This window comes from Halichoerus grypus, chromosome 4, assembly GCF_964656455.1.
Source record: "Halichoerus grypus chromosome 4, mHalGry1.hap1.1, whole genome shotgun sequence".
NCBI classification, from domain to species: Eukaryota; Metazoa; Chordata; class Mammalia; order Carnivora; family Phocidae; genus Halichoerus; species Halichoerus grypus.
In genome coordinates, this window is record NC_135715.1 from 135,449,445 (window position 1) to 135,469,017 (window position 19,573).

A 19,573-nucleotide genomic window follows, 5' to 3' on the forward strand; every position below is an offset into this window, starting at 1 on the left:
AAGGGAAATCCAAGTGAGGCATCTCCATGGCTACCACAAATTCCATTTTAATTTTTCTATTGGCTTTTTAATTGTCTCTCTTTGCATTAATTTTTAGTGGTTGCTGTAGAGATTACCATATACATTTTTAGCTTTTCCCATTCTACTTAGAGGTAATACTGTACTGCTTCATGGCAAGCATTGGAACATTGCAACTGCATTGTTCCATTTACTGACTCCTCCATCCTCTGTGCTGTTGTTGCCATGTATTTATGTTACATCTATGTATGTTATAAACCCCACAATAGGGTGTTATAATTTGTTTAAAAAAGAATAATTGTATGTCTTTTAAAGAATTTCAAAGGAGTGTGTGTGTATGTTTGTGTGTGTGTTTTATACCACTCACATATTTACCATTTACCATTTTCAGTGATCTTCATTCCTTTCTGTAGACTCAAAAAACCATTTGTAGAATTTATTTTTTCCTGTAGAACTTTCTTCAACCTTTCAAGTAGTGCAGATCTGTTGGCAATTAACTCTTTTAGGTTTTGTTTTTCTGAAAATGTCTTCATTTAGCCTTCATTGACTAAGAATATTTTTGCCAGATACAGAATTCTGGCTTGACTGTTTTGCTCCTGTTGGCAGTTATAAAGATGTCATTCTTCTACATCCTAGCCTACATTACTTTTGATGAAAAATTAGTATAGTTTTATCCTGTGTATAATATGCCATTTTCCCCTGGTTGCTTTCAAGATTTTCTCTTTGTCTTTGAATTTTAGCAGTTTGAATATGTGCCCTGGCATGGGTTTATATTTTGTTTTGTTTTTATTTATCCTGTTTGGGGTTTGCAGAGATTTTTAAATTTGTAAATTTATATCTTTGTTTTTACCAAATTTTGGCAAATTTGGATTATTATTTTTTCAAATTTTTTTTTCTTGCCCATTCTCTCTTCACCTACCATTCTGGGATTTCAATTATACATGTGTTATCCATGCTATTATATCCCACTGGACCCTGAGGCTGTGTTCATTCTTAAAGTTTTTTTCTCTCACAAATTGGATAATTTATATTGTTCTATCTACGAGTTCACTGATAACATTTTGTTACCTTTTTCCTAATCTGCTGTTAGATCATCCAGTGAATTTTCAGATTTTTTTATTTAGTTTTGGAATTTCCAGTTGGTTCTTTTTTTTTTTTTTTTTTTTTTAAAGATTATTTATTTATTTATTTATTTGAGAGAGAGAGAATGAGAGACAGAGAGCACGAGAGGGAAGAGGATCAGAGGGAGAAGCAGACTCCCCGCTGAGCAGGGAGCCCGATGTGGGACTCGATCCCGGGACTCCAGGATCATGACCTGAGCTGAAGGCAGTCGCTTAACCAACTGAGCCACCCAGGCGCCCCAGTTGGTTCTTTTTTTTTATAATTTCTCCTTCTCCGCTGAAATTTCTTTTATATCCTTTAGCATAGTTATAATAACTGCTTTAAAAATCCTTTTGTGCTAATTCCAGTATCTGCATCATCTCAGAGTTGGTCTATATGGATTATCTTTTCTTTTGAGGATGGGTTTTCCTGTTTCTTTGCATATCTAGTAATTTTGGAATGTACCTTGGACATGGTGAGTAACATATTATAGAGATTCCAAATTGTGTCACATACCTTTGAAGAGTATTGATTTGCTGTTTTAGTAGGCAGTTAATTTAATGGAAGTCAAATTCCAAGTTTGTCTTCCCTGTGATGGACAGCAGCAAATATCTGTTTAGTTTTTGTCATCTTAGCTGGGCTACTTGAAGTCTGCTCCACACATGTATAGTATTGGGAGGAGTCAGAAATTTGCTCAGATTGTATGTACTGAGTTTGGGGCTTCCCTTCTGTGGCTATCTTCTTTCTGGGGTTTCCTCACATTTTATAGTTGCTGTCATCTCTAATTTCTCAGCTAGTAAGATGGCAGAGATCTAGCTACCATGTGGAACTGACTGACTGGGTCTCCCCTTAGATAAAAAGCTATAAAGCATGAGTAATTTATCAAGAGCCATTCTTCCAAGTGTTATCCTCCTCCCCTACCCCCGCCATTAGCTCTTGCCTGCTCTTGATCACTCTCCAGTGCCTTCAGATAGCTATTGTTTTTTAATATTTTAACCAGAATTTATGACTGTTATCTGTGAGAAGGTTGGTCTGATATGAGTTACTTTTATGACCAAAAGCAGAAGTCTATTATCCCACTTTATAGATGAATTTGAAAGACACATTACATTAAGTACCTTACCCAAGGTCATACAGTTGGTAAATGGCAGGGCTGTGATTTGAATACAGGCAGTTTGGTTCCAGAGTCTTAGGATTTCTTCCAAGGGTAGAATTTAATGGTATGAATTTTCAGGACAATGGCAGGAAGTATAGGAAATACTCTTGGACTTGTGGGACCTTACAGTGTTAATCCCTTATGCATTGGGCCATTCTCAAGAGGTTATTACTCAGTGGATACTTCTCATGTCTTTGGATGTTTACATTATTTTATGTATATGTTTACACACGAGTTGTATTAAAGGATTATGTTGTTCTTGGTTAATATGTTGTCTTTAGTTATGAGAAATCTCATACTTTCAGGATCTTGTGATGTGCTCCTGGGCCATCTTACTTAGAAACTGGTGAGGTTTATCATGTGGTTCTTTTAGTGCTTGAAATAAAGAGAACTTTTGAAGGAAAGTAATATAAACAGTAATATAATGAATGTATAGAAATTATTTATTGAAGAAACTCAGGACCACAATTATGGGGTAGTTGGCTTTTAAAAATGTAAATCTGAGATTAATTTAGCTGATGCAAACCATAGACCTTGGAAGCATAACAATAGGACCAAGCTTGAGTATAACTTGTTTTAGAGTTTCTGCTCCTTCCCCCTTGTTTCCCTTTTCCTCCTCTGGTCTAAGTCAGTTTCAATTAACATTCATAAAATGATTCATTTCATCTTATTCCTCTAACCCTTGATTTTATCTTCACTTTGCATTTTCGAATCTGGCTTGCTTCATGTTGATTTCACCATAGTTTGTAAGCTGATGTGTAGTGATATCTTATTCATGGATGTTACTTTCAAACTAAAGGAAAAGGACTATGTAATTTGCTTTTGGAATTTTCCCGCATCCCACCCCAGTGCTCGGATACCATACTCACGCTGACTGGCCAATAAAGAACAGGCATTCAATTATCGATTGATTGATGGTTCTGAATCCCAGCCAGTCAGTTCTGGGAAGGTGGGCTTATCTTCCGAGTTTAATAAAACTGAGTCCTTGAAGGCCATGATAAAGATTTTGGCTTTCATCCTAAGACTAACCAGAAGCGATGCAGAGTTTTAAGCAGTGGAGTGGCAAGCCCAGATTTAAATTTTTTAAATAATTACTCTGGATGTTTGTGGAGCAGTTCAGTATAACCAAGTTCTAGAGGATAGAAATTAATATAAATGATTAAAGTTTCACCCAGGGATATAATCCAGAGGACCTGATACCCCAGATAGTCTTCAAGCAGAACTCCCAAGTTTATTTCTCTCAACTGCAATGTTGAAGAATGTTGAGAAGCAGAAAGTTAGAGACTGATTTTTTTTTTTTTTTTTTTTTGGTCAAGGGCCTGGAATGTGAGTATTTTTCATTTCTGAACAGAGACATTTTATTTTTATAATGAAAAATTAAAGCAACGCAAATATCAAGGAATTAGGGAATTGAATATCAAAAAGCTACTAAAAATGGCAAGTCTATATTTTATGCCCATATAGAAATAGATGTCACAATTTATTAATTTAAAAAAAAACAAAATTAAAGATGTAAAATACGTGTTTATAATTATGGAAACAATCGTGTTTTCTCTTAACAAAAATACACAAAAATAAAGACAAAACTTGTTATACTTTATTATCCACCAAATTCTGTTGCTTAACAGCTGTTAAAAAGTTATGCTGCTTAAAATAAGAAAACAAACCTAATATTATTTCAGTAATCATGAAAATCTGGGCTAAAAGCTTTAAGGTACCACTAAGAGAGCAAAATTTTCGAGAGATTAAAAACTTTCATATGAAAATGTACTCTGATGTGTTTCTTCTTCCCAAACATTTGTGGGGATTGAGAAAATTCTAAATGTGTCTTAAAGCAAGGAATTGACACCTCCTGAAATAAATACAGTCTTTGGCTTCTGCTTCAGCCGCTACTTATTGACAGGTTATAACAAGGTTAATAACGATTTGTTGATTGATCCCCCAAATTTTTGTAGATTTTGTGCTTCTTGTATGTAACTTGCTAGATCCTAGCACTCACATTCCTCATTAAAATTCACATTAAAGGATGCATATGTAAAACAATCATGGGTGGAAAAAAAAAGATTTCTCAGAAAAAAAAAGTCAGCAAAAGGTGCACTGCACCGTGGGCAGTAGGTGGGGTATCAAGTTACTCTGTTTTTGTAAACAGTGTCAAGTCTGTATTCTGGGCTGAAAAACTGGCAAATGACAGCTCTCCCTCATATTTCCTGAGGTCATTTGTACCATTTTAAAGGATAAATCATAAATAGACCTTTGAACTAAGACAGTCTCGCTGGACCTATCCTTTTGCGACTGACTTCCAGTCTCAATGGGATATTGAAGGGGAGGCTCGATAGAATAAACAGTGGAATCCTTGTCCGGGAATGACTGCCTGGCAATTGTTTCATGGAAAACAGGGAGGGGTGGGGGACAACAACCCTGCTCTGTTCACTGGCTCTTTAATTTAGATTACCAATGATAAAGCCGGGGCTCCGGCTAAAGAAAGGTAGGATGCATACGCAGAAACATTAGTGCTAATATGCTGCAGAAAGACAAGATAAATCAGCTCAGCTCTCATACATCACTGAGGGAGAAGCTGATTGCAACTTGACCATGTGCCTGAGTAGTCCCATCAGTGAGAAGAACAGAAACATGGATTAAAAAAAACTAGAATGTACCCTTAGGGCTACTGCCGTGCTGGACCTGGAGGAAGTGTCTGGTGTAAGTTTCAGCTTGTTTTATCCACGTATTTACCAGTGTGTTCCCACGCAGGGAGCTTGTTTCTCTTTCTGGGTTTTCAGGAAAGCTTCAAGCATGTTTATTTACAGTCGTAGACTTCATTTTGTATGGATATAATATCAACCTAATAAAGTTCTTAACAGAGGACAGTTTAGCCCAGTGTTTATCCAGGAGAGAGAGAGACGTGAAAAAGTGATGGTTATCCTTACTGTCTATAGGAAGCCTGTGGGTGAGTTTTGTTTTTTTGTTTTTTGTTTTGTGGGGAGGTGAGGGGTTAGAGAGGTGGATTTTAAACTAAAAACTCAGTTCTTTTGCCATTCACTTAAAAAAAAAATGTATTGGTAACCCAGCATTTCGTTCCTCCTGTGGTCTTTTGTTTTGAAAAACTGTGTTTGAATATGTAAGCCAGACTGCTCGGAACGCATTATATTTTATGACTGGGATGTTTGTATTGTTTCATATCTGTTATTAGACAAAATAATCATAAAGGGTGTTTTCTATGGACCTTTTTATATTCCAAAATTAAATACAGATGGTAATTTCCAGCAGTTTTAAAAATTTGTCAATTATTTAATTTAGCATCACTTAAGCATCTGCACAGGGAGAAAGCTGAGATGGTACAGAAGCTGAATAAGCATTGATTGCTCGTCTGAATTGCATCTTTAAAGTTTTTGCCTCAAATCTCTGATTTCACAGTTTATTTTTACCAAATTAGATTATCATATTTCATTATCAAGACTGCAAATGGGTGGAACTCTCTCAGATATCCTACATTTCCCGTTAAAACAGGGCGTAAAGCGCCTGCTGATTGTTACTCTGAGGGAAATTCTCATGCCGGCTCCCCGGGAAGATGGCTTAAATAATGCATGGGCAAGAGTGAAGCAAGATGGAATTTATGGCCCAGACACTGAGTTCAGGCTTTTGTTCAGAGGAAAGACTACGTAAGTGTGAGCATATAACATACTCCCAGGCTCCAGGGGAAGGGCGTAACTGAATGAAATTAGTGGCCACATGGTGCTGTCCGCATGTTATTCAAAACAAGCCTTAAAACAGTCCACTGAGCCTAAAGTGTGGTTTGAGGAGGGGAGGTAGGGGAAACTGGAAGTGTTAGTGACAAACAGAATCCCTTGACTGAAAATTCCATGGGACAGACACAGGAAGTGAAGGCAGGGTGGCCCTAGAGAGAATGGATGTGTGACTGATGAAAAGCAGCATGGCAGTCTTGTTAGGAAAGAATAAACCTTGACCAAACTGCAGCATTCTATATATTATATCTTCCATCTTGTCCTAATTAGAGGAATATGTCTGCTGAATCCTAATCTCTTTAATTGTTGATAGAGCAGGCATGCGATTTGCTATAAATACACATGAGCATTCATTTCTGAAATAATGGCTGTTGCCAAATATATTAGACCGACAGGAGTGCTGGACTAGGGAAGGCTGTGCTGAATAGTTGAGTTTTGGAGGTAATGGACCAGTTGAGAATCTTTGCACAGCTGGGCCAGCAGCTGCACCCAGTGCTCTGTCAAGTTTGGCCTCCAATTTCCTTGAACTTGTCCTTGTTTGCCAAAATGATGAACATAGCAAGAGCTCGTTTCAGATGAGCCTGCCACGAGCAAAAAAGACCCTTTCCAAGGAGTCTTTGTCAAGGTATGTAGTCAACAGCAGCAGTGGCCAAATGAGGTATTGATTAGGGAATGGGAAGTTTGAATGGTCATAAAAACAAAAAGCAAAGGAGAAGTGGTAGAATGAGGTAAACTGGCAGAAGACCAGAGTACATTAAAAGGCTGCATTGGGTCATCACTGCCCTAACTAAAGGACATATGGAAAAATCCCATAATAATATCCAGCAATAATTATCATGTAGTTAGGAAAAAATAAATAGGCCTGTGGGTTGGAAGGCAGCCCAGTAATCTCAACGCCTTTTTTCCTAACATTGTATTGTTCTGATATTCCTTGAGACCGGGTCAAGAGGAAGTGTCATAGAGAGCATTTTATATTAAGAAGCATCCAGTGACTAAACAATGCGATTAGTGGCAAGCCAAAATAAGAGTAGCAAGGACTCTCCTTCCATTTCTTGGTCCTGGCTTGAGCAAGTATTTATTTAGCACGTGCTATGTATCTAGCGTGTTCTAGATACATACTCTAACCAAGTAGATTATAAACTCTTTGAGAGCAGACTAGTGGATTATACTTCTCTTGTATAAAGCCCATTTCTTGAAAACCATTGCCTTGATATGGTAATAATTGCAAGTCTGTCTACTTCCTTGACTTTGAAGAGATTAAATATCAAATCTTTGCCATGCAAATGCTTTATTTTCCTGCTCCAACAAAGATGACTCTCCTCTCTTCAGATTTGAGAGCTAGTGACTTGAGCACTTACAAGATAGGTGATTTGGGACAAAATACTTAACCTCTGGGAGCATCTGTTTCCTCATATGTGAAATGAAGAAAGTAACACTCATCATGCAGGACTGGGAGGAGGAGAGGTGCCTAGTGCAGAGGCCCTGCTCTCCTCCTTCACAGGGTATAAGCAGGACAAGTTACCGTATGGACTGAGTGCCTGCTGGATGTGGAGGTGGGCATGGGGAGAGAATGAGGAGGGCAGCAGGAAAGCTGGCTAGGAGTCTGTAACAGAACCTTTGATGAGAATATGACCTGAGGCAGGATGGTGCCAGTGGAAACACCGAGAAAAAGGATGAATCTGAAATATGTTTTAAAGGGAAGCTGATTATATTAAAGTAGGGTGGAAATAACCATGGTGCTGAGGGAAAAGATTATGGGTTTGTGATAATGGCAAGGTTGGGTGTGTGTGCGTGTGCATGTGTGCTTGTGTGTGTGTGTGTGTGTGGTATTTGTTTGTTCTCCAAACCCAAAAAGCTGAAACAATACAGTTCTTCAGGGACTTATAAACCAAGAAAACATAAGAAGAGAGAAGAGGAAATTGGAGTGCCTAGTTAACTTATGTAAAGGGAAAGAAAAAAAATCAATAATAAACCAATAATATAGGACTATTGCTGACAATAGAGTGAGAATTCAAAAGAATTGCTTAAAATGGCAAATCTATGTTTGGAGTTTTTCCCAGACAAGACCCACAATCATCAAATAATAAGGATCTTCTGCAATCTTGGAACTTATTTAAGTTTTCCTGAGTTAAAAAAATGCCACCGAGAGGATACAAATAGTGTCAGGGTTGGGAAGAAAAAGAGCATGAGGAATGGAAATTCTCAAAATAGCTTGGTTCTAAAGAGGAGATGGAAGCCAAAAAGATAGCTGGTTGACCTTTCAGAACTTAACCATTCATTATGACTTGTCAGAAAGTGTCAGAAAGTATGACAACTGTTATTTCTTAAATAATTTATTGTGATTTTTCAGGAAATTCAAGCAGGAATCAAAACTATGCCAAACCAATTGTTGTGGACTGGCAAATAGGTTGTGGTCCAAATGCTCATTTGCAAATCCTTTATCGGAACAATGTTGTAAACGTCTTTGGGTTACTTTTCAAAAGTCTACACAACTCATCCTATAGTAGAAGTCCTGTACATTTGCAATAAAAAATTGATAGCAAAAAGACTTTATGTTAATAATTAAAACACAAGCAATACCATAAGAATGGAAAATGTTTTGAATGCCAGTAATTGGGGAAGTGCATCTTAATTACAAGATGGTATGGGATGTGGCTATTTTTTTTTTAATTTTATTTATTTGAGAGAGAGAGTGAGAAAGAGAGAGCACAAGAGGGGATAGGGTCAGAGGGAGAAGCAGACTCCCTGCCGAGCAGGGAGCCCGATGCGGGGCTTGATCTCAGGACCCTGGGATCATGACCTGAGCCGAAGGCAGTCACTTAACCAACTGAGCCATCCAGGCACCTGGGATGTGGCTATCTTAAAACTTATGTCCACTTTCACTGGCTTTAAGAGACTTTGATTTCTTCAATTTTGAAGTGTAGGGATTTTCTTGTCCTGGTTTCATGAATTTTGCCTTTAATAATACCTGCCACGATCAGGATTGTTTTCACCCATTGAAAAAATAAGGGGAATGAAGATGAAATAAAAAGGGGGGAAGGAAAGAAGGATGTACCTAAGGTAGATGGGACAAAAGTTTAAAGAAAGAGGAGAAAGAGCAGGTTTGAAGAATGGGTGAGAATGATATTGCATGAAGGGAAATTAAGGGAGTTCTGACATTGAGAAGAGTAGAGAAGAGTGTGTGAGAATGCGCTTGTCGCTCTTAAGGAGTAAAAAATAAGGGAGACCATTGGGCCTAATAGCTTGCTGGATAAGCCACCAGGGGGTGCTTAAGACTCAGAGAAGTTCTTTTTGAGTAGGTGATGCCACTCATGTGACTGGTAGACCTGAGGATAGGAACCTTTGGTCCCCTTAAGCTTCCCCTTTTAACCACCTCTTGTCAATGCCTTCCCTATTCAGTGTGGATACCATGGACTTCGTTTCAACCACCCTCTTAGCAATATTTTCAGTTCTCCCATTCATCCATTCAATAGAGATGTATTGAGTGATTCCTATTTGTCAGGCATTGTAGTTTAGGTACTTAGAAATGAACAAAACAGATCTGTGCCAGCCCTTGGTGCCTACCAGGCCAAATAAATACCATTCCTTAATCATTGCAGTTGTGTGCTTTCTCCTGCCTACCAGACTGCCAAGCACTGCTTGAGAAAATCATACCACTGTCCAGATTGATGCTGTGATACATTTATGACCTCCAATCTCAATTGGATCCCTCAGTATAGCTCAGTGATCCTTATATGTTTTCCTAATATATTACTGACATTCTCTCCAACACCTGTTTGAAGACTTTTCAACTTTTCTCCAGTCTTTGACCAAACCACCTCAGTAAATAGCCTCACATCTCAGCATGCAGGATTTCAACTTCCTGCCACCAGATCAATTACCTGCATAACCCAAATGAAACCAATTGACTTGAAGACTGTTCAGCATGGTGAAAGTCAAATCTGACTCCAGAAAGCCTTGGAAGACAATGGAGATCTTTACTGAAAGTTTGTTGAAGAGTCAACCAAGACCAAACGGGAACTAATCCCAGAACATATAACCAGATTTCCTAAAAACTGTTTTTATACGTCTTTCTCTCTGAAGTCTGGCTCCTCATGGCAGCTATCAATTTATAGATGATCCCTGACTTAAGGTGGTTTGACTTAATGATTCTGTGACTTTGCAATGATGTGAAAGCAATATGCATTCAGTAGAAACCAAACTTTGAATTGTGAATTTTGATTGTTTCCCAGGCTAGGGATATGTGGTACCACATTCTCTTGTGACGCTGGGCTCCCAGTTGCCATGTGATCACAAGGGTAAATAATCAATACACTTATAGGCATTCTGTGTTTCACTTTCAGTGCAGTAGTCAATAAATTATATGAGATGTTCAACACTTTATTACAAGATAGGCTTTGTGGTAGATGATTTTGCCCAACTGTAAGCTAATGTAAGTGTTCTGAGCACATTTAAGGTAGGCTAAGCTAAGCTATGATGTTCGGTAGATTAGGTGTGTTAAATGCATTTTGACTTACGATATTTTCAACTTCCAGTGGGTTTATTAAGATGTAACCCCATCATAAGCCGAGAAAGATATATATCCTCTTTTTCTGTCCTCCTTCTCTGCCTCCTCCCCTGCCCCCACATTAATTCACCTTATCTTACTCCTGTCTGTCTGATCTCATTCCTTCATAGGTAGAACAAACTAGACTATCTTGGTGTCTGCCATTTTCCTCCCACCCTTAACCTCAGTCAGCACAAGTCCTAGATAGTTCAGCAAGCAAATTATCCTTTTTCTGAGTGAGAGCAAAGCATTGCGAATATTGGTGACTTAATACACACATATTTTTAAATTGTCCATTTGTGTTCATGCGTTCCACCTTTCCCCAGGTTAAAATAGAAGAGGTTTTCCCTCTTCTGATTTCTCCACCTGTGTTCTGCATCTCATTCACCTCCATATTTTTGGGGTGCTTGCTTTATGCATACTTCGCTCTATTTCCTGTATCCTTCACCTTTTCATCTCTAGTAGATCCTTCTCATCAGAGTGTCCAGGGATGCTAGCTGCTCCAATCTTAAAAAAAATAAGACACAACAAAACCTTCATCTTCCCAACATACTCTTTCATCTCCTCTCCTAACTTTTTCTCCCCTTTTATAGCTAAACTTCTCAGAGTTTGTCTGCATTTGTTTGGTCCTTCCTTCCCAAACAGTCCCCGACCCACTATGATTTAAATTCTACCCCAGCCACTTCATGGAAGCCCCTCTAGCTAAAGGCATTCACTGCCTATTTGTTCTGAATGTGAAGAGGATTCTCAGTCCTTAATCTTTCTATAGCATTTGACGCTGTAGATCACCATCTTCTCTGAAATATAGTTTTCCTGTAACTTCTTTGTGCTGTCCTATGTCTTGGTCTCTGTGGGTTTCTTTCTTTACATACTATTAAAATATAGATGATATTCAGGGGCACTGTTCTTTTCTGACTTTGGGAGGAATAGGATGGGAGTTCCATTCATTCCCATGCCTTCTGTTAATATTTACATGCTATTGACTTCTGTGCTTGGGTGACACCCACCCTCACCTCAGGAAGCAAGATACATACTTCTGCTTGGAGATCTCCTCCAAACTAGGGATTTGACCCCAGAATGGGGCATTCAGGAGGTAGGCAATAATTTGCTAAATGACTCTTCTCTCCCAAAACTCATCCCTCAAAGACACCCCACCACCATTATTTTTTCTGTTACATTGATCTCCTTTGGGGGCTGAAACACTAACTCTGAAATCTTCTTACATGCTTTCTTACTCTATTATTTATAGATAAACTTGATAGAATTTGTCCCTTTTATTAAACCAAAGTTTTGGAACTCAAAAGCCTTTTTTGTCCCAAAACTGGTTATTAAAATAAAAAGTGCTTAGACTTTCTGTACTTTGGATTAAAAAAAAAAAAGTCTAGGTAGACACTCAGTTGGTGTCTTTGTTTCCTTCAGGTCTTTTTGTGTCCATGAGGTAATTGAGTGATCCTGAAACAATGTAGGGGGTCAGCAGGGCAGAATGTCAGAGGAGCAATGAGACACAAACTCTTTAATATTTTAACCTACACTGGAAAGAAGGTAAATGAGTTGGTTTTACTTATGGTCTGAGGCGTCATCCAAGAGAAAAGACTTTTGAGCCTAAACATGAAGGTCCATGAAAGTACCCTTTTGCTTATCTAAACAGATTCCTCATCATCTGAAATTGTACCGATATCACTTTATAACCAGAAATGAGTGGATGATTCTAATTTTCAGCACTTTATGAGTAAAATGGATTTACAAGTGAGGACATGGCTACGTGTTGGGTCTTTATAATAAATTATGGTGAAAGAGGACTAAATCGACTGGCCTAGCCCAGCTTCACCCTGATCACATGGGCACAGACTAATGTTCATCCAGGCCAATCTATAAAGGCCAGGGGGTAAATGGTTAAGAAACTTTTTTGAACCTTTGAGCTTCAACTACATTTTGGAAAGGTTTCATGGGACATGGAAGAAGTCTAGTGACTTAGAACAGAAAAATAAATTTGTACACTGCTTATTTAACATTTAAAGCTATTTTATTGAAGAATATAAAGGAAGTGGAATACCTTTCATAAATTCACATTGTGTCATACCTAAGTTAATCCAAATTTTAACTGTTAATCAATGACTGAGAAACTGGAGAAGGTGGGACATGCTTCAGTTGTTGAGCTCTTATCATCCAGGCATGCGATTGCAATTTGAACAGATTGGAATCAAATGAACAGATTATTGGACCACCTAACAAAACGGGCATCCCAGTAATCAATATCTGAAATAATAAAAGCATGAATTAAATGTTTTTTGATCAATATTATTCACACAACTCATATCCTTAATGATAATGCTTAACTGAAAGAAAGACCTTTGCTTCAAGGTTCATTTGCAATCCTCACGGAACTCTAAATTTGTTTTGACATCCCAGTGCTTCTGGAAAATATGAGTCCTGTATTTCATTTTGTGGAATTAGAGCAGACTGCATAATAACATGCTCTTACATAACACAGACCATCTCTACTTTTTCATTCTAAGTTTTAAAAAGAGAGATGTGGAGGGGCGCCTGGGTGACTCAGTCTGTAAGCCTCCAACTCTTGGTTTCAGATCAGGTCGTGATCTCATGGGTGGTGAGATCGAACCCCCTATAGAGCCCCACATCGAGCTCTGCGCTCAGCGGGGAGTCTGCTTGACGATTCTCTCCCTCTGCCTGACCCCTCCACCCCATCTCTCTCTAAAATAAATAAATAAATCTTTAAAAATACAAAACAAAACAAACAACAGAAGGAAAAATGTAGGGTTGCAGGCAGAGCAGAGGAACCTCGGGGGACGGGGGGAAGAGCCATGTGTATAATTCTCTCCGGATCATTGTGCTCATATCTTCTTTAAAGGTATGCCTCTCGCACAGAGATCCAGACATTGCAGGCAGCTATTTGTCTGAAGCTGACCCTCCCTGTTAATTTAGAGGACAGAATTATAGTTCAGCTTCACAATAACTAAGCTTCACCATAACTAAGAACTGAGAGTTCTATAGTTTTTCCTAGCCTAAAAAGAGAATGTAGGAAGGGCTTCGAACTCTTAAAAAATAAATAAATGAAATAAACTAAATTCTAAAATTCAGCATTGGAACAAATATAAGTTTCTATGAAGTCACATTTGGAGTACTGCAGAAGGAGAGGTCCGTGGATGTGGTCTTCTGGAAACACTAGTGTCAGGGCAGGTCTGTCGGCATCCTCAGCTCACTCTGCACACAGAGCTACAAAGACAAGCAACTCATGTCCACCACTTACTGTTTCCAGCAAAATTTAGCAAGGTTGCAGAATGAGTTCTGTAGTATTCAGGCCATCCTAGGCCTCTGGTAAGGATGGTAATTCCTCCAGAGACCTGAACAATGCTATAATCCTTCACGTATGTCATTTTGCCGTGAGAACTAACTGATCTTCCATGGGAGTTTCTGATGTTTGTTCAGAAATCGGAGGGCAGGTGGCTGGAGAACCATTCTGACAACTCCATACAACAGTTGAGAGCTGGTCCTAAGTTGGAATAAGACAGAGGCGACCTTACACTGCCCCGATCAACTAGAGTTCACAGCATCAAACTAAGATTTTTGATTTATTTTGTCACTTTTGAGACATAACAAGCACTGCAGTCCCCAGCTAATAGTTTTAGCCAACTAATTTCTTGCAGGGAGAAGTTATAGAAGAATATTTGTTCTCTGAGATGTTCCTCAGTCTTGGAGGAGCTGGCTTAGAGGGATTGACACTTTACCCCATGTCCCTTTTGGTTATTCATGTGCTTGTTTCCACTCATGCATTGACTCCTATTGTGTACTGGGCATTATTCTAGGCACAATCTTTAAAGCAGTGAGCAAGAAGATTTATGATGATGGTAAAATGTTCACCCAAGAAAGCCTCTTCAAAAGGCACTTTTATTAGCACAAGAGCTCAGTAGCCTCACTTTTTATTGTCCATAGCTCATGTGGAAAAGGAAAATTTTCTTTGTCTAAGTCACATGAGGTTTGGGGTCCTTTGTTTATAAAATCCCAGGAATGCCTCTTCAACTTGAGGCTATACAAGGACATTTAAGTGACACAACCCAGGTCTCATCTTCGCAACTCAGTCTTTAATATGAACAACACTTGAAAGAGCTGAAAGTAACCTACATGAAGAAGTAGAGCTCTTCAGATAATTTTTTCTAGAAGCAGAGGCATCTACTTTTGACCCAACTAAATGCCATGACTCCTAAGTTTTTGCACACTCTAGAAAGGCTTGACTTCCTGCAAAGTGTTTGCCAAAAGATGAAAAGTAACACAAAGAAAAACACCCAGTCAAGGGCCTGGCATCTTGTAGGTGCTTAGAAAGTGTTTGTGGTACAGAATCTGAAGCTAACTAAAATCTAAATCGGATGCCAAAGGTGGGGTTACAAAACTGGCTTTCTTCTCCCCTAAGTGAATCTCTAGAATGATTCATTTCCTTTTCTTTAAAACATGAATACTAATCCTCACCTCATGGGATTTTTAGGGGGCAAATAAGATAACACAAGAAAACTCTTCAAAAACTCTAGATTCTATTCAAATAGAAAGTTTACTATGGAAAAAAAACAAAAACAAAGCCCGAGGCCTTGATAAATTCTTATGTATTATGTTCTTGTTAAATAGCAACAAGTTAAAAAGCAAACAACTAATATGTACTATTTTGAGCCTTTCCAATGAAAATATTAAAAATCTTTTTGTTAAAAGTTCTTTTCCTGTGGGTAATTCTATACCTATATATTTTGAGGAAAGTAGGAGGAAATAAAGGAAGTGCAACATCTGGAATAGAGTTAATGCAAGATTTTGTGCATCGAAAATCACAGAAAATTGGTTTCTGATACCTGGATATCTTCACCCAGGTTGCTGTGTAGAGTATGCGGGGCTAGGGAGTGTATTCAAAAGAACCTGACTCAATCTTCAGGTTGTCAGCCCAATTGCTAGGCCATTTGGCCCCTCACCGCATTTGGTGATTTTTATTAAGTTGAACCATACAAAATTCCAGATATTCAACAACCTTGGGCCTACAAAAATGACAATTTCACCTATTCGGCCTAATATCATTTTATTTCTGTTACTGAATGGGGATTCCTTTGTTTATCTGTTCAGTCTGATATAGACATCTAGAGGGCAGGGATTGTGTCCATTGTCTAAATTGAAGTCTAGATGCCTGAGCTCAGACAATGTAAGATATGAAAAGAATGCGTAAAAATGTCTTTTCCTATGAGCCACACGTACCATTTCTGGCACCCTTCATGGTGACAGTGCAATGGAAATCATAGGTGCTTCATCACTGGGGACGCCCTGGAGGTGAGCTCCTCTCTCCCGGCGAATGTTCAGCTCAAACTAGGAGCCATCGCGGCCGCTCTGGTACTGCGGATGCTGCACCAGCCCAGAGTCCCCTCCTCCTTCCTATGCCCACTTCCTTCCTTCCTAGCCTCACCGTGCCGTCTCTGCTGCTTTTGCCTAAAGCTTACCCAATTAGTAACCAATGCACTGCTTTTTAAGCCTTTTTTTATGGTATCCCGGAGAATGGCAACCCATAGTAGGAATGCATTTTGCATCATGGCCCTGTACGCTACGCTGTATTACAAATGTATGTAGCTGATGTATCTATATCTAATATTTCTTGTACACATGTTACCAAGCCAATTCCCAGTTTTGAGAAGCTGTCCAGCTTGTCTGTTTTGAAATGAGGGTCCAATTAAACTTGTGGAGACTTTAAAGCTTCATGGGAGAGAGAAAAAAATGCCAGCTCAATCTTTAAGCTTTTTATCCCCCTTAAGCAGCTGTGGTCTGTATCGGTTTATGTCAGGATTTGTTTTCCTATTCCTGTTTTTGAGAGGCCACAACCTTGCAGATGAGCCCTAAGATGGGGCTGTGGCTTCAGTAACAAAGTCCTGAAACCCATATAATTAATTCTAGATGGCAGTGGCTCATTTCAGTTGCCGTGGAATGTTTTAGAATGACCGGGAATATCACCAGCAATCTGCTTCTATATGCATGGATATAGCCAGGTGAGGTTATTTATCTTTATGCCTGTTTCTTAATCTAAAATGACTTTATGATTTTAGCCTATCTGTAAGTTGAGATTTAAGTTTATAAAAATCCTATGGAAAGCTATCTAACTGTATACTAAGGATTATGCTATTTGGATGAGCAGCTTGGGAATATTTAGGTTTTGATCCAAACCTTTGAAATGTTCTTAAAGAGCCATAGCACTATTAGGTCAGTTTAAAAATTTGGTATAAAACTTGTATATTTATGTCTATTAGAGAAAATAAACACCACTTGCTTACCTCAGGGTTCTGATAATTTACTTAAATGTGGCTTGGCCAGTGGCCCACTGCTTTTAATTCACAGAAAGTCATATATATTTTCTTGGGGGCGGGGAGAAAAGAGGCAGTTACTTCTCCCTATACAGTTCCATCATTATCAAACTAGGTGATCGTATCTGAAACCCTGCTAATTTGCAGGAATGAGAGACACGAATAAGACTTTTCATATTTGGGTGACTTCAGAATGGATTCGGAATGTTGCTCAAAAGGGAAACTTGTGAATTCACTTGCCTTCCACTTGTCCTGATTTTTGAGGTGTCGAGGCTCTTGGCAGACTGTTTTGATGAGTATTGGCATGCTGTCTACCAGTGAGAGAGCTGACTCAAGTGAAATGTGGCAGTCATTGGAAATTTCTTTTTAAGAACTTGGAGAAATGCCTCGCAGAGTTCAGGGTTAGATGGAGTGTAGTGGAGGGCAAGGCACAAAATCTAGATGATTTATCTCAGCTTCTGACCCATTTTATATCCTTGAGTAAATCACTTAACTCTTCTGTGCCTGGGCTTTCGCTTGTAAAATAGAAATAAGGTCCCCATTTCCTAGACCTCATTTGAAGGGATATTATACATTTTGACAAAAGGAGGAAACCAATTGCTTTTGGCACCAAAGGAAATTCTAAAGGAGAGTTGCAACAATATTTGGAGATGATAGCTTTATTGAGATAAGCTAATGACCATCCAAGGCAAATATATATTAAAACCAGGGTAAGTCCTTCAGATCCAAAAAAACATTCATTGGGAAGTTACTATATTCCACACACTTTCCCATTTACTCTTCCATGGTTGTTTAATCCTCCCAGCAGTGCTGGGTGGCAGTTGGTTACTGTCCTATTTATGGCTTTATGAATAAAGAAAGTGAGACTTAGGGAAGTTAACCAACCTTTTTGAGCCACACAGCGGGAAGTAGCAGAGCTCAGGATAGGCCTTCTGGTGCCGGGTCCTTCTCGTGGCATACCACCAGCCTTGCACGTGACATTGAAAGACAACAGAACTAAAAATAAATCTAAAATTCGATTTCTAAGAAAACCGGGTAATTAAAATACCTGTATTTAGTCTCTAAATTGTATCTCAGTTTCCACATTTTTGTCCTTCTCTCCTGGACAACTATTTCTCTTTAAATTGTAGATAATCAAATTGTTTCAACTTTATTGTTTCTACCAAATACATTTGTCAATTGCTAGTGATTTTGAACAGTACTTCTAGCCCCTGTTAATAAAACTCTTCAGAGGCATACATGTGCAAGACTTATCATTCTTTTTTAAAATATATGGCTGAATCAGGGAAATCCAAATCAAAACCACACTGAGATACCACCTTACACCAGTTAGAATGGCAAAAATGGACAGGGAAAGAAACAACAAATGTTGGAGAGGTTGTGGAGAAAGGGGAACCCTCTTACACTGTTGGTGGGAATGCAAGTTGGTACAGCCACTTTGGAAAACAGTGTGGAGGTTCCTCAAAAATTTAAAAATAGAGCTGCCGTATGACCCAGCAATTGCACTTCTGGGTATTTACCCCAAAGACACAGATGTAGTGAAAAGAAGGGCCATATGCACCCCAATGTTCATAGCAGCAATGTCTGCAATAGCCAAACTATGGAAAGAGCCGAGATGCCCTTCAACAGATGAATGGATAAAGAAGATGTGGTCCATATATACAATGGAATATTACTCAGCCATCAGAAAAGATGAATACCCAACTTTTACATCAACATGGATGGGACTGGAGGAGATTATGCTAAGCGAAATAAGTCAAGCAGAGAAAGTCAATTATCATATGGTTTCACTTATTTGTGGAACATAAGGAATAGCATGGAGGACATTAGGAGAAGGAAGGGAAAAATGGGGGGTGGGAATTGGAGGGAGAGATGAACCATGAGAGACTATGGACCTGAGAAACAAACAGGGTTCTAGAGGGGAGGGGGGAGGGGGGATTGGTTAGCCCGGTGATGGGTATTAAGGAGGGCACGTACTGCATGGAGCACTGGGTGTTATACGAAAACAATGGATCGTGAATCACTACATCAAAAACTAATGATGTATTGTATGGTGACTAACATAATATAATAAAATTAAAAACTACAAAAAATAAAAAAATAAAATAAATAAATAAATAAAATAAAATAAAATATATGGCTGACTGGCTTCTGTTGAGTAATCTTAGCAGCATTGTTATACCTGTCTTTATAATTTACAACTGTTAGGTTAAGGAAATTTCTAAGCCAACTGGATGGACTGCCAGTTGCCAAGCCCTGGTTGTATATTTTTATGATGTATGACTTAATACTTCTGGGGGTTCTGTTGCAATCGTACTGTCCTGCACAAGCATATAAAATCTGTTGTTTAACCAAATGTGCCCTTCCTTTGCCATGAATTAGGTATCATGTTTTTGAAATCTTGTCCAAGGCGATGAAAAGCCGAGCAAATACTTGCTTTTCTTTCCAGTTTCCCAAGCAGCAGCGGCATTGCAAACCCCATCTCACTTAGGCTCTCTTTGTCTACGAACAGTTCAGACTGACTGGAACACATTTATTGAATGCCCATTACTTGGGTGCATTAGTCAAATGCAATTGATTGTTATAATACACCACCAGCTCAGGGGAGGTAATGGGGCTCTTTAATTGAAGATGCTACTTTAGAGGACAGAGTGTAAATCATTGAATACAAAAT

General features: G+C 38.7%; 1 protein-coding gene across 13 annotated transcripts in view; it reads left to right on the forward strand.

Annotated features, from left to right (window-relative positions):
* RAPGEF4 (Rap guanine nucleotide exchange factor 4) overlaps positions 1–19,573 on the forward strand; it is a 283,628-nt gene that overhangs the window by 108,787 nt on the left and 155,268 nt on the right. Inside the window, exon 1 of one of the 13 annotated variants that reach the window (XM_036084842.2) lies at positions 4,956–4,975. The exons of the other annotated variants lie outside the window; for them this stretch is intronic. The gene's annotated coding sequence lies outside the window, so the exon portion shown is untranslated. Of the gene's footprint in view, positions 1–4,955; positions 4,976–19,573 lie in introns of those variants that run through there. 13 annotated transcript variants of the gene reach the window in all.